This window comes from Hirundo rustica, chromosome 9 (genome assembly GCF_015227805.2).
Source record: "Hirundo rustica isolate bHirRus1 chromosome 9, bHirRus1.pri.v3, whole genome shotgun sequence".
NCBI classification, from domain to species: domain Eukaryota; kingdom Metazoa; phylum Chordata; class Aves; order Passeriformes; family Hirundinidae; genus Hirundo; species Hirundo rustica.
In genome coordinates, this window is record NC_053458.1 from 21,066,858 (window position 1) to 21,082,227 (window position 15,370).

The 15,370-nt window shown below is 42.2% G+C and overlaps 1 protein-coding gene across 1 annotated transcript in view; it reads right to left on the minus strand.

Moving 5' to 3' along the window:
* VAV3 (vav guanine nucleotide exchange factor 3) overlaps nucleotides 1–15,094 on the minus strand; it is a 166,209-nt gene extending 151,115 nt beyond the window's left edge. The window contains exon 1 of the mRNA XM_040073085.1: nucleotides 14,970–15,094. The gene's annotated coding sequence lies outside the window, so the exon portion shown is untranslated. The remainder of the gene's footprint in view (nucleotides 1–14,969) is intronic.
* Nucleotides 15,095–15,370: the final 276 nt, after the last annotated feature.

Below are 15,370 nucleotides of genomic sequence, written 5' to 3' on the forward strand. Positions count from 1 at the left end.
GAAAAATAGTCCTTTAAAAGAGGTTGAGAGAAGGAAAGGGAAGGGGCAAATGGATTCGAAGCCAAAATTCATGGTCAGTGCAGTGTTGCTACAGCAGAAGGCAGAAATATTGCACATTGACTTTCCTCCTCTCAGAGTACTCAAACTTCTTCAGCTCCTACATTGTCCTCAGCCATTTATTGGAAGGGGTTCAACTTCTCTTTCAATCCTAAAATTTGTTTCTGTTCAAAAGGTACTTTTACAGGGGCTTGTTGTTTTTTGTTTTTATTTTTTTTTACTATTAAGAGATTAAAAAAAGAGAGAGAAAAAAAAATCTATACTTCAAATATGAAGCCTTTAAATTAACCAGTTGCTGAAGATATACTGGAAGTTTGTCCTGTTTCCATCCTTTATACTCCACAGATGTATCTGGATTGAAAGAGGGGCTGATTTACAATCACCTCAGTCCATCTTCTGCAGTTTCAACCAGGACCCATCTGGCAGACATATCTCAGCTTAGATTTTCCCAACGTTCAATATATACATCATACCCTTTATTTTTTAATGCATCAATAAGCCATTTGCTGACAGAGCTTTTCTTTATATTTTCTATAAAAGAAATATATATTAAAAACTTGATGGGCCTTCCCCAAAAGGTCCACAAAACCCCAAGGTTTTGCATAGTTCTTCTCTCCCTGCAAGAGATAACTGTCTCCTTACTGGGGACATAATCATAATTTTTTTTCTTTACTTGTATCCTGTACTGCACCCTATGAAAGCAGCACCTTTCCAATTCTTCTCTCATTGGTTTTCTTAAAACAAACAAACCAACCCAACCTATCTCCATTTGTTTAATAAGGGGCACATTTGCAAGCTTCCTGAAATAATTACTTCCCAGTGTCACCGCAGTTGCTGCATTTAAACTACTTGTGTTTCTCAGCTTGGGGAAAATAAATTAAGTACAAAAAACGATAAATCAATACATGTACACCCATTCCCTCTCCTTTAGCTACTTCTGCAGACAAAATAGTGGCCATGAGCACCAGGCACAAAGGTACCAAACAAGGATAACAAAACGGTAGATCTCTTCCCAAAGAGAAGTGCTTCGCTTCCTTTTCCTTCTTACACACTTTATCAATGGATTCATCAGTTCTGGTGTTTAAAGTTTTCCTGCCTTTTGATGATTGCTCTTGAGTGCATTTTTAAAGGCTACATGCTGAAAGACATGCAAGAACAAGCAAAGAACTGCCCTCATCCCTGGGTACCAAAGGACCAGTAAAGCCTTGGCTGAGCCAGCCATGCTCAGGGCTCACATCCCAGTCAGACCCTCTCCATTACACCAGTAAAAGAACTGAGTTTCACATCATCTGCAAGTGAAAACATGTAGTCTTGTGTCTTGGCCATTTATATCTCTCTCACATTGATGCACGTTGAGCTATCACTGGTCCTGGCCAGAGGCCTCCCTTGAGCCACGTTCCTTTTGGTTGGATGGGAATAATAGGCAGGTGGCTAGAGTCCAGGATTTCATAAGGAGCCTGCTTATCTCGCAGTACAAGTAAATGAGGATAAGATGGCTGACCAGAATTCTTCAGTAATTTCTGGCTGCTGCACATCAGTATCAGCATGGATCAAGATTTCCCACATGCATCTGGCTGTATCCTATAGCTACAGGCTCCAGTTTCAGAATTACTTTAAGAACTTTGCAGCAGAAAGTGAAAAAGCAGCACTATTTGATTCTTATTAATCATTTGTGTTACTGTCTTATACTACAATGCAACCTGAATTTGTTTTAGCATTATGTTTTACTTGAAATAACTGCTTCAAATAAGCATGGAAGAAGTTATAAACAATTGACCTGAAATCTAAATGAAGCACTGAAAAACAAAAGAAAAATTACACAAAGGAAATAATAAAGTAGGGGGATATATGGAGCTCAGTGTTGAATTTAGTTTTCATTAAAAACATAGAAGATGCAGAGAAATCGTTTGATATATCGATGTATAGGTATTTATAAACTGAAAGGAATTCTAAATGCTAACACACCAAATTAACACCAAGATAGTGTTTTCAGCAAAAAACTGCCTGAATACATAAAACGCATCTGAGCATTTGAGGAATCAGTGATGCTGCAAGGGAAGTTCCATCCAGACTAGTCAATGTGAAGATAAGACATTAAAGCAGTCAAAGAGCCTGCCTATCTCTAACAACTACCAAATAATCACCTTAAGAAATGAAGGCATTAGCTCACCTCTCCTGACAAAAACTCCTTTTTATTCAAGTTAACAGAAATTGTCCTATTTTACTGTCCAGAATCCTGTGTTGAATTCCTAAAATAGGATATTTGACTTCCAGAAGGCCAAGTTTCAGCTTTCTAAAAGCCATTCATACGAAAGGAGAAAACTGTTGATGTGAAAACAGCTGAAAAACAGGGCAGCCAGACTCAGGCAGCCACTCACCTCCTGCCAGCGGGAAGCCATAGTATTTACGATAAGGAAAACATTTATGGGCAGGCAGAAGAAAGGAAATTGTCCTGTACTACTTTATGTATTTTAACCAAAATATCAAAAAGACTTCCTAAGAACCCAAGCAACTTGATACAGTAAATAGTAACCTTGCTCCTGTTTTTTACCCCTTTCCTGCCCGTTTGTCTCCATTCCTCATCTTCCACAGGTTGTTTTCAACAGTCTGATAATGATTTCAAGGCAAACCCAAATCAGATTACAGGATAGGAAAAAACTCCCCTCTTTGCTCAAGACAGAAGGAAGAGAGATGCTGACAAAAACAGTTTTGTGGTCTCAGCTGACAAGTGGTACTTTTATCAGAAGTCAAGGTGTTCAAGTACACATAACCAAGATATGAAAAGCTAGAAACTGGCACAAGTAAGCCCTAAAGCAATGAAAAGATGGGGGGGGCTTTTATGTTCTTTCATATTCTATTCAGTACCCAAAACCAAGAATCCAGAGAGGTTTCCTGCATGAAAAAAGATTAATTGCTGAAAGTGTGATGCTTACAGAAAACACTATGCACTGGATGAGGTCTGAATATAAGGGAAAAAAAAAAAAAAAAAACACACCACCAACTTCACATTAAAATAAAAAGTCTCTACCTAATGTTTGGAAAAACTGAAAAGTCCCATTCATGAAATACCTATTCAAACAGTGAAAGAATATCTGGAGTAATGTTTCTAACTCTATTACTAATAGAATATTTATTTTTAAATTACTGCTATTAGGCAACTGAATTTTTCATATCCTAAAGGCACAATTTACTAGCAGCCTCTAGTCTCATGCTGTGTTAACTGCTAGAATAAATAGGGCAGTCTCACACAGAATCTGAGACACTGTTCCAGTTTTCAATTTACAATGTTAAATCTGTATTTACATACTAATTTAAGTTCAGTAAATAAAAGTTTCCTTTTATGCTTAGAGTCAAAAATATTAATACTTTTTAACAACAGAACATTCAAATTTATTTTTAGAGAACTCAGTAGGCAGTGAAGCTTCATCTCTATAGCTCACCTCAAGAATAAAGAACATAAATATTTCAGAACATTCTGCTACCTACGTTTTTTTAGCCTTTATAAGTGAGTGTACCTGGTTATTGTTTGTCTAATGAGGCTGGGCCAACACTAGACTGCAAATCAGCAGAGATTTAAGAGGTAAGGGGCTCTTTATTCAGGACATTGGGATTGATTTTGCAGCAACAAGAACAACCATGCAAAACAAAAGTAATAGAGGCCGTGAAAACTTTAATTCCGGGGGAAAAAAAAAATCCACAAGCTTGGGACAAGAATTCTAAGATGACCTCCGGATGTTGTATACTTCCATTTCCGCAGGCTCAATTTTAGACACGGTGTGAGACCCCGCTCCCCCAGGAGCCAAGAACGTTTATACTGGAATAAAAAACAAAACCAAACACATCTCATTCTAAGTCCTGAATTTGACTGTCTAGAATCCCCACTTCAGTTGAAGTCAGTGGTACCTGTAGCTGCCAATAACCTGGGTTATAAAGCTGTGTCTCCAAATTAGAGAATTTGTTAATATGACCAGTAGTGTCCTAAACCAACCACAGACAAGACACTGGCAGGCAAAAATTAGCCTCTATCTTAAGGTATCATCTCTCATCCACTATGCTGATTTCAGAACTTCCCTCGTCCTGGTTGAGAAATATTGCTCTTGAGATAAAATTATCAGAGTGAAATAGAGATTTAGAAACAAAAACATTGAAATTCAGATCTACTATGTAGATTAATGTCAGAAATTAATTATCCTGCTCTTGCTATATTAGAAATTGTGGTAGACATGTGCCAATTTAAGGCACTTCAGACTTTCCCCTGCCATGAAAGTACCAAGCAGCACACGTGACAAGTACATCCCTCATTAACTGCCTCTCCTCGTGCTGCAGTGGAAAGTGGACTCCACAATATCTGAATAAAGACAAAGAGCCACACTGAGAAGTTTCTCAGGGGTTCGTTTTCTTCTTCTTGTGTCTAACTTAAAAGATGGTAAATCTGCTGTGGAGAAGGCAGAAGATGCTCTGGTAGCAAGGTGCATTTGTAGCTTAGGTTTACATGAGATCAGTGATACATGTGGCAAATCCAAAAACTATTTCACCCTCTCTTCATTTTTCTTTAAAAGCTGTACCAGGACTTAAATAGGACTGCAGGTCCATTACTGCCTGCAAGAAATCCTACAGTTAACTCTAGCTTATCTATAAACTTGTTTTGTGTTCTGTGAGCCACCATCTCATTCTCAAGAGAGTGAGAGCTGGCCAGAAAACAGTTCACTGAAGAAGTCAAAATGTACTTCTGGGATGCAACAGCAAAGAAGCAATGCTCTTGTTAGGATGCAGGTTGTATTAAAGGTGCAGTGAACACAAACACAACTTGCCTTAAAGAGCTTGTGGAGGTAGTATGGACTCCAATCCACTAAGCCAAAGGTCTAACCACCCCCAGGCATAGCAGAGGTATCTGCTTAAGGAGTGATCTAATAGGCAAAACTGAGACAAAATTCAGTGTCTAAAAAACACTTAACTTGCCTTCCATTTTTATTCTTCCATGTTTCCTGCAGCCAGACCTTCTTAAATCACTGTAACTTGCACGCAAGGCTCAACCAAAGAAAACAAAGCTGAAATTAAACCACCTGTGTACCGCACTGCAGCGGTTCACCCACCCTGTGTAAAAAGCCACTCTACGAAACAGCCTGAAAGTGTTGCTATCCCAGACACTATTTTAATGGCAATAAACACTTATATGACATCAAAATACTTCAGGTCCGAATTAGACAAACTGATGCAAAGCATGTTTTTAAAGGCATAAAAACATGCCAAAAATAGAAAGACACAGGTACGACCAGCATAAGTTCAACCCCAGCAAATCCTCTCAGCACAAACTGAAGCAGAATCTCATGCTGCAATCACAAAAAAGATATTTCTTCTTGCTCCAAGGAAGAGTTGTTCCCACCAATTCGGTTCCCAAATTACTGTTTTATATTGTCTCCTTCACCGGGTTTACAAAAAGGATGTACAAATGAACACAGGTGGAACTCCAGAGTTTGATTTTTTGGCTCTTACTTTTCTTGTTCCCAGGTAGGTACTAAAGGGCAGGTGAAGCACAGGCAAAGGTCTGGCAGCAGAGAAGCTGTGCTGGGATGCAGTCCCTGGAGCAGGAACAACGCTGAGCAGGCGGGAGCCCCGAGCACCGGGCTGGCCACTAAGAAGCCCCGGAGGTATGCAGAACACCTGAGGATGGATGCGAGGCGAATCATCAGCCATTCCCAAAAGCCAGTCTTTAGTCTCCGGGGAAACGAATGGCTCCCAGGTGTCTCAGCCAGAGCTTAACTGCCCCGGCACCCAGGAATGCTAAACCGAACCTCCTGGAACAGAATCCATGTGGGCTTACGGAGGGCGCTGCTGGGTGTCTAAGTGAACACAAGATAGGTCAAACTTGTCTGAAAGCTGTTCCTGGAGTGTTTTGCGATTGGCAGGTTTTCTACAAATTTATCTGCCCCGCTAATTCGTCAACATCATCCTCATATGGAAATAAAGGGGATTGGGTTTTTCCTCAAACATTTTATGTGTTGTAAATGCAATAATACAAGGATTTGTAGAGATCCAGAATAATGGAGAATGATTGGTACTGATAATCGATGCCTTTAACTCCAGCAGCTCTGACATTCGCTCCCTGCCGCTGGAGACAGCAGAACTATGGACAGCAGTCACTCGGGAGCTCTTGTTTGCAGGCGGCGCATATGCAAAGAGTCTGCCATGAATCTGAAAAGGCATCTGAAAAGGAGCACGTTTCAGCCACCCGGGTGGTGAAATGCGCTGTTTGAGCACAGCTGATAAGGTGCAATTCAGCTGCAGTTTGGCTGGCTAAGTAAGCGCTGCTTTGCATGGCAATGTCACATAATGAGGCCCCAGCACGTAGCTCAGAATTCCAGCCCAGTCTGCAAGGATGAGAGAGAACTTACAAATCCACTACCGTAACAGAAAAGAATGCAAAATGGATTTTTAAAAGATACAAAATTGACACAACAGTATATGCACAATTATATGCTTATAGCGGCTTTTTGCTCTACAATTAAAAATTAAATATTTCCAATAGTATGACCCCTCTACCACCATTTTCTCCAAAACGAGAGTGTGGCAAACATTGAGTAGATCTAAGCAAGTTCCCCTTCTAGATAAGAACAGCACTGGAAATGTTTGGCACGGCCTTTCAGCCTTCTTGGGAAGGTGTCTGCGGCACTGTGAGGTGGGATCTGTGCAGCACTGCCCATGTGCCCTCGCAGGGCCAGGGCTGCTCACCGCCTGCTCCTGCAGCTCCCGGTGCCCAGGCAGCCAGCACAGCTTCCAGGGACACAGTGCAGCAGAAGTCAGCCTCCAGCTGTGCAGGATTATATTCTGAACACAGCATCAACCTTGTCTTGGCTTCCCACTCTGGGATGGCATTCGCAGTGATGAAGGATTAGAATGTCACATTTCTCAACAGCACTCGAAAATGCAGGACTGAAGAAGATGACGGTCCTCTGCAGCAACACTCACCATACAAGAGCCACAAATTCCTGTTCAATTTACCATTAACTACTTTTTAAATATTTCTTGGCATATAAGAGGTGTTTGTTTATATTTGTTTTGGAATTCAGGTATCCATGAAAGCAAACGTCTGAATTTCCCTTCCATTTCCAGGATGCTTTGCTCATAGAGATTAGCATAAATCTCAGTTTCCCTTCAAAGACCCCAGGCAGCACACATAGTTTTTTAGAGGGGTTTGGTTTGGATTTTTTTTCCTAGGAGTGAGGGTGGGACACCTGGGGGAACACACAGAAAATCTCGTGTAAGTGACACCTTCAAAGCAAGCAGTTAGGGTCTGGTTGCTCACTTCATGTTCAGGGCCCACTGCTAACAACCCTCTGTATGTGTCCATAGCATTTGTAGATACTGAGATAAATTTATCCCTGGTGAAAAAATGCTAATTTCAGTAGTTATACTGGGCATGAATTTGAGTCACTATGTCCTTTCAAAATGAGCCTGTTGGGATTACAGGACTGCAGTTAAGCTCAGATATAAGAGTTAGCAAGATCAAGGCCACTGCTGGATCACAATTACAACTGAGAAAAACAAATATACTAATGAGCTGCCAGCCAAGCATATGAACATGAATAGCAATTTTGAGTATCAGACATTTGTAACAACATGCTCATAGTTGGCCCTCAGATACCTTAAACAATCTGGAAGTTCAGCATAATGATTACTCTAAAAAAGGAGAAAAAGCCCATGTGGATAATAGTTGTTAGGAGACAGTTATGTTTTAAGCAGATGGTAAAACGTGTCAGTTTGAGGCAAAATATAGATGTCCCTTCTGTTGAATAATTAATGAAAAGCTCCTTCCCCTCCATAGCCATTGTAACTGTGACTGAATAGTCTCCGTTTAATAAGGCCTTGTGTATGAGCTCAAGTCACCTCTTGCAATCTGATTTTTTTCTGAGGCTGATATCTTTTGTGCTCTCTCCATCTCCTGAACCTCTTCCACAGGACAAATTCTGTTGTGTCTAATCAAGCAGAGCTTCCAGTGACAGTAATCAAGGCAGTTTGATTTAGCAGTGCAGCCTCCTTTTATTAGAGAAACCCTGGCTCCACCAAAGGCAGCTGAAGCCTTGACACTGACTTGAGCCATGCAGACATGCTGTGTGCTGAGTTCTCCCTCTTCAATGAATTGTATCCTTCTGCTGCTACCAGGACAAAGGGTAATTTTCTCAGAAAGAATCCTGTTTTCAAGTGTTTGAATACATTCACTGGAAATATTCAAATACACCTGAACTGAAAAATAGGTAATGCAACCAGCTCTAATTTCAGGGATAGCATCCTAATATTTAGAGCTTCTTACAATACCAACTGCCATGAGCTATTGCCCTTGTGTTCTTGCATGTGTTTCATGACAGAAGGAGGATCTGGAAGCCTAGGAAGACAGGAAAAAAATTTTTTTTATAAATAAATAAATAGAAAGTGAGATAAAAAAGGGATAAAAATGAGAAGAGAAGGCGGTGGTCAGACAAAGGCATAAGAGATTATGCTTAACTTACCATAAGCTGAAAGACTTTGACATGGACAAAGTGGTGGGGCAGGTCATGAAAGGACACGTGAAGCCAGCAGGTCAATCCCTGACTGTAGTGCAAGCAGAGAGTGAGCATGAAGAGAGGGGAAAGCAGCCACTTCATACTTTCTCTTAATTAATGCATTTAGCTGCAGTATTTGTCACAAAGTACTGGGTTTGTGCAAGCCCAGCGCTAGCAGGAACTCTAAGCAGTTGTCAAATTCTGTGTGTACTTGGAGATTTACAACCCAGAAGTTACCTCTGTCTCCACAGGCAGATAAGGCAAACCCTTAGAACCACATGATGCAGACAGCAGGGGGGTGCCAGCTCAGCAGAGCCTCTGTACTACTTTGAATCTTGACCTCTGGCTCTCCCCCACTGCCAAGAATTTGCATCCCTGTCAGCTACAGCTCCCAGGATCTCAGGGAATCTAGCTGTTTTCTGGGAAAGGATGAAATTGCTGATTGGTGAGGATGGAGTGGTGTGGACTGCTTGCATTTCCTTACCACACTGAGATTACAACTAAGAGGTGTTTCAGTGCAAAGTTATTGTATTTTAAAAACAGGGCATTGCTGCTTTTCCTCACCAGTAAGGGCTGGCTGTGGCAGCTGGAGGGTAGGCACCATTTACAGTGCAAGAACAGAAAGGAAGGCAAGAGCCACAATCGTTCACTTCTGGCTGCTACCTGAACTCGGTGGTGTAGCCTGGGATACTGCACTGAGCTCATGCTCATGCTACATTAAAGGTTTATGACTAGAGAAAGAGCAATTCATTCATTCATGTTCTCGCAGAGCAGGCAGATGGAAACCAGACCTTTTCTCCTCTCTCTGCTGCCTCTCAGCTCTGGGGCAAGACGCCAGAGTCCTGAGACATTGCTGCCACAGGAGAACAGCCAGTGCTCACGAGCAGAACACCCATCACTGGTTTATGGCAAGAAACACCGGTGGGTGAGACAAAGCTTCCATGTTCCCTCTTACATTCACCTTAGTTTCTGCAATTAGTGACAAAACCTGATTCACAGCAGAGGGCATTTCATTCAGTCAGTCCCTTCACCACAGCAGAAATGGAGTACAGAAATACAAGCACCAAACACACTAAATTTTTTGTATGGCTGTCAGAGTAGTGTAAACAGCTCTTCCTATTAGTTCCTGTGATCCAGATCCTGCCTGAAATTAAATCTTAAATCTTCTCTTGGAGATTGCATGCTAGCAGATTTCTTTGTATAATACTCACAGCTTGCCTTCAAACGTGTGCTGCATAAATAGCTCAGGGAAAGGAAACAAACTCAAAGTCACGCTTGTAAATTATTTGATCATTCTATTCAGTATTTGCCAAATCCCCTCAGCCTTCTTCAGAAAAAGAGAGGTTTCCTGATGCCCTACAATCACAGCAAATTCTTTCAAGAGAAATCCCAGAGCTGACAATCTGCAGCCCCTTGTAACACACGGCGAGGCACACAAAAGACATCTGATACAGATGACTCTGAAGAATGCTGCTGTAAATTAGCTGTATCAGTCTTGCAGAAACCCTGAGCTATAGGTTGTCTGCCTTCAACTTTCCAACAAGGACTAGCAGCTAATGTAATGCTGCTGCGAGTTTACAGAAGACTGTCTTTTTTAAAAAAAGACAGTGTTTCTAAGCATCAGGTTTTCCTAGGCAGGATGTCTCCTGCACTTTGCCTGAAGACTCTTGCACCGTTCCTGTAATGGGCATGACCAGCCAGGTTCTACATCCCAGGAATAAACAAACTTGCTGGATACAAGGTCAAGCCAAGTTTTGCTCCAGAAAAAGCTGCAGAGACTGGAATTACACTGGGAGCTAACCTGGTCCCTCTGCAATGCACTTTGTGTATGATTCTGCAATAATCCTGTCTTACCACACAAGCTCATAGCAAGGTTTCTTTGGCTTTACAGAGTTGTCACAGGAAAGAGCTTTGCTTATGAAACAAAATTCATGTTGAAGATAAAGAATATTTGAATCCTTGCAGTGACCACAGTTCATGTCTAGGAACACTATTAGCATGAGATCCTCAGCCACGTGAGCACTGTCCTGAAGACAATGAGTGGTCACTGATCAGAGATCTCGCTTTAGCAACATTGACCTTGAGTTCTAAACACAATGGATGACAACAACCAGGTACTTATTTAAAAATGAAAGATTGAGGACCAGCCCAGGACTTCTCAAAAATCAAAGGCACAGAAACTGCTGGAAATGGCAATGGAGGAAGAAGCCTTTGAAGTGTCACACAAGCGTATGCCACTCAAGTAACATGCCATTCTGACAGTCAAAAACTAAAACTATTATTCTAACAAAAAGGAAATAAATGAAAATTGAAAATATTTGAATGCAAGGCAAATGAGCTCCGAGATAAGGATTTGTCCATCATCTGTTGGGGCACAGACAGCTATTATTGGTGTGATACAGCACCTTTCCGCAGCTGAGTTTGCAGGGGAGCCAGGGATGCTTTTGTCCTTTTGCACTCTACCCAATTGCATCTTTGACACGTGATCTGCCTGAAGAGTGAGTGACGACCTAATTCCAGCCTTTGCTCATCCTTTGTCTTTGGTACATTTCTGGCTTTTTTTTGCCTCTGCCAAGTATAGTGCTGGGTGTAAAAGGGGGATCACTTCCCCTTGGTGCTGTCTGCAGCTCTAAATTCAATAGGAACAACAATAACAAACCCAAGTAATAACTTCCAACCAAATGTTGCAGACAGCAACAAGCTTCACAGGAAACTTTCACCTAGAGGGCTAGGGATTGCTGAATGAGACTACAGCTAAAAACTGTTCTTTCTCTATGTCGAACACACGTAGTTTTAAAGAATTGTCTGAAAAGACAAGTGGGGTCTTCTTGTCCACTCTAACTTGCCAAATTTCATTAATATTTTAAAGCAATAGCTACAAATTCTCAGGATATTTATTTCTGCCCTTTCTGACCCTAAAAGTGCATCCCTCTGGTACTGCTGGACACCTGAAAGGCTGCCAAAGCAGAACAGTGTATGCAGCCTCCACACAAGCACACAGCTCCACAAAATGTACATCAGCAGAGAATCAGCAGCTTTGATAAAGGAGTGCTTCAAACAATAGGAATTTAGGGGGATAATTACTTTTACTGCCATTGCGAGCATTTCTGGATATTTAAATTAAGCTACTGATGAAGTTAAAGGAAGAGCTTCTTGGTAGATACCGGCTCTTTATGTTAGTTACCATCAGAAACTGTAAGAACAAGGGGCTGCAGGTGTGACTACAAAGGAAATAAGCGTTACAATTGTATATTTTCCACAGATAATAACCTAGAAGCCTGCAGTAAATACAGGGGGCATGATACTCCTTTTCAAGATACTGTGATTAATTTTTTAGCTAAAATTCTTCTCAGGCCCTACTCTATCATGATAGATGAGTGTACAAACATGCGATTTCTCATTTCGTAGTGCACTGCTTTCCTTTTACTGACTCACACCTGATCATGTTTGCAAGCAGATGTTATACTTTGATTGTCTTATGGTCCATGTAGAGGATGAAGAAGCGACACCTTGGGAATATGTTTATTAAGCAATGTGAAACATCTGCTTCTGTCTTTCCACACAAACTACATGCTTCACTTATTCACAGGACACACAAGTTTACATACAATTCACAATTACACCCACCAAACTATTACAACTATTAATGCAATTATGATATAAACCTTAGTGCAGGAAGGAGGAGTTTCTTTAACCAGCACAGCATTGGGGTGTCTGAAATAGTCCACATGTTTATTGTCTCCAGAGCACGTTTGCACGTCCCACCATCACAGCCAGCAGATCCCTGGATAGCAGGGACTATGATAGAAATGTATTCACTCCCAGAAGAGGCCCTGTGCATGGACATAGGGCTGGGACAGCTCCTGTCCTCACCCAGGCTGGGAGGCTGGCACACAGTAGGACAAGGTGACAACACATCTCTGCTGCTGGGCAGGTTTGCATGGCTACACTGCTTCCCACACATCTCCTGGCAGGGTTCAGGACCAGCCAGGGCAGCCCTGCACCGGGGCATAAGCTCCTGTTACCTTACAGGCATTCAAATTGCTGTCCTGCTCCTGGTGCCGTTCTGAGGAGTGGTTACACAACAATACCTGCCTGTGGTCTGGCTGTAGTCTTTAGAAAACAAAAAAACCTGCACAACCCTCCCCCCACGATTTTTCTTACACTAAGTCTTACAGATAGAAATCTAGGGTTAATGATTGTCTAGAGTTTGAGAGTAGATAAACAAAAGCAACCCAGCAAGAAGTAGGATGATACAGCTAATAAAAAAGACAAGCTAAAAGCACATATACTAATGATTTCTGACAGTAGAGAAACCCTTTCTTTTCATTCATGAAATAACCTGAATTTAAACTATTTGGGGAAGCGATCATCTTCTAATAGATAGATTGCATATTTAGGACTTAAAACAGATTGAAAGTGAAAATTTTCCAAAAATCATTGGGGAATTTAAATCCTTGTTTAATTGGTGCTGCATGAGCTGCCAGGAATAATTACTAAGGCTAAATTTAACTGCTCTGGCAGTATTTCCCTTTCAGACACAGATCGTTTTGGCCAAAGCCCAGGAGATGTAAAGCAGGTGCCAGGGAAGACCAGAGCTGGAGGAGATATGATGCTGAAGACCTGCAACCATTTTGTGTTCAATGGCACTGAAAAGCAACTCCTCTGCTATAAGGTGCTGTTTCAGGCTGAAAACTTTTCAGTTTGGCTGCAAACCGGTGAAACCAGATGCAACCAAACAGGCGGGTTTCCCGTTCTCTCCTGTGCTTTGGTGTGTGAGCCCTTGTTGAACTCACATGTTCAGCTCAGGAAGGAAAGAAAACCCGACACCACACAAGCGAGTGATGGAGGGTAAGTGCTGCTTGGGGTGTGGGGAACTTGGTTTTGTGAGATGTAAAGAGGTGAGTGACATTTGCAGCCCAGCCTGAAGGTTGGTCTCCCTCAGTTTCCTGCCTCTTACAGCCATGCAGGGGAAAGAGCAGAAGAAACAAGTATAAACTTGTTATCCCCCTAATTTAATTTTAGCATCCTCCTCCCACTGTTTTTCCTGTGAGAAGTTCAGGCATCAGGAATAATACTGTTGCATTAAGAAATGAGAAACAAATTGCTGAAGGGCACTGGGATTCAGGCAGTCTAACGCAGTGCCTTCTGCTGGCAAAAACAGCTGCCCCTAAGAAAATCTGCCCAAGATGCTGCCTTCAATTCTCGAGGTGCAAGGCCGAAATTTGAAGGGAAACCAGGCTCCCAGCAGAACACGATCACAGCAATCCAAATGGCTCAGCAGCAGCTTCAGCACAGCAGCAGCTCAGAAAAAAGTCAGCTCCGGCAGCAAAGCGGAGGTGAAAACCAAGCTGCCAGTCAGGGCAGCAGGACCTAACCTGAGTGTTAGCTCACTGACTCTTTTTGTGTTCTACGGCAGGAAAACATGAGTCCACAGCTCAGCCCTGTTAGATGGCAACAACCACCCCCGTCCCATGCACAACCCCAGCTTCTTCTTTCTCTACCCTGTAATTAAAGAGAAGTAAAAGAATGACCCATAAAAACCAACTGAGTGGCAGTTTAAGAATAACTGTATTCTCATTAATTACCACACTGTTTAGCTGTGGGAAAGAGCACCAGGAGGTTTTATTGTTTTTGTTTTGACACCAGAAGTACTCAAAGCTTATACTGGATGATGCACACAACTGTTCTTCAAGGTACAGTGAAGAAAAGAAGTACTCATAGCAAAGACTGTCTTGTACAAGGTAAGAAATTTTTTATTTTGAGCCACAGTGGGAGAAGAAACTGCTGCAGACATAAAAGTAGTTGTCCAAGTGTCAAGGGAGCAACCATAGCACAGCAAGAACTTTACATTATTTTAGCACTCCAGATAAGAAACGTTTTAAAATCCAGAACATACTATCCCTACTCAAAGAGAAAATTTGCTTTTGTGGTTAACATGAAACTGGAAATTCAAAACACATGTTAATTCCTAGTCTGCATGACATGGGAGTAATTTGATTTTCTGTGTCCCAGTTCCTCACCTATAACTAAAAATACTACCTTTTCTTTTTAAAGGCCCTGCCTTTTTGATTATCAGCTCACAGAGCAGTTATTACATCTTATTTTGTATTAGCTACAGCATTAAGAATAGAGCTCAGATGGGCAAGTCTATACTAAAAACTTAAATTTATATGGTAAGATTTTAATTTTAACCTAATTCCACGTCTTGTCAAGTCTTACTTGGGATGAACTTAAAGGAAAGTCAGTAACAGCATCACACCTGTGTTTCACGCACTTCAATAACTCTTGGAAGAAAAACATATCACAGCAAGTGCAAGGGAGATGAAATACGACTGTAGACCTTGCACCAACACAGCAATGGCTTCAGCTCACCTGTATATGCTGTGAATGTGGAGCTGAGCCTTTAGCTTTCAGTTGCTCTATCAGTGGCTGTCATTGTGTCTTCTCACGCAGCGCCCCGCTGCCATCTCCTCGCCGCTTCTCACGCCTCACGTCTGCACCACGGCTGGAAGCCAGGCCGAGGGAGCGGGTGGGGGCCCTGAGGCAGGGGCTGGGCAGGGCAGCACGGCGGCACAGAGCCCTGCACATCCCCCAGCAGAAGCACTGCCGCTGCCCGCCTCCCCTCGGGAGCACGGCCTCCCGCGGGGGTTACCGTGCTCCGCTCCCTGCGTCCTTCCCGTGCAGACACACCTGAGCGCAGCGTGTCTGACCCCTCCGAGCTGCTGCTCTAAACCCTGAGCCGACAAACCCACGGTCCTCCTCCAGGCCTGGGA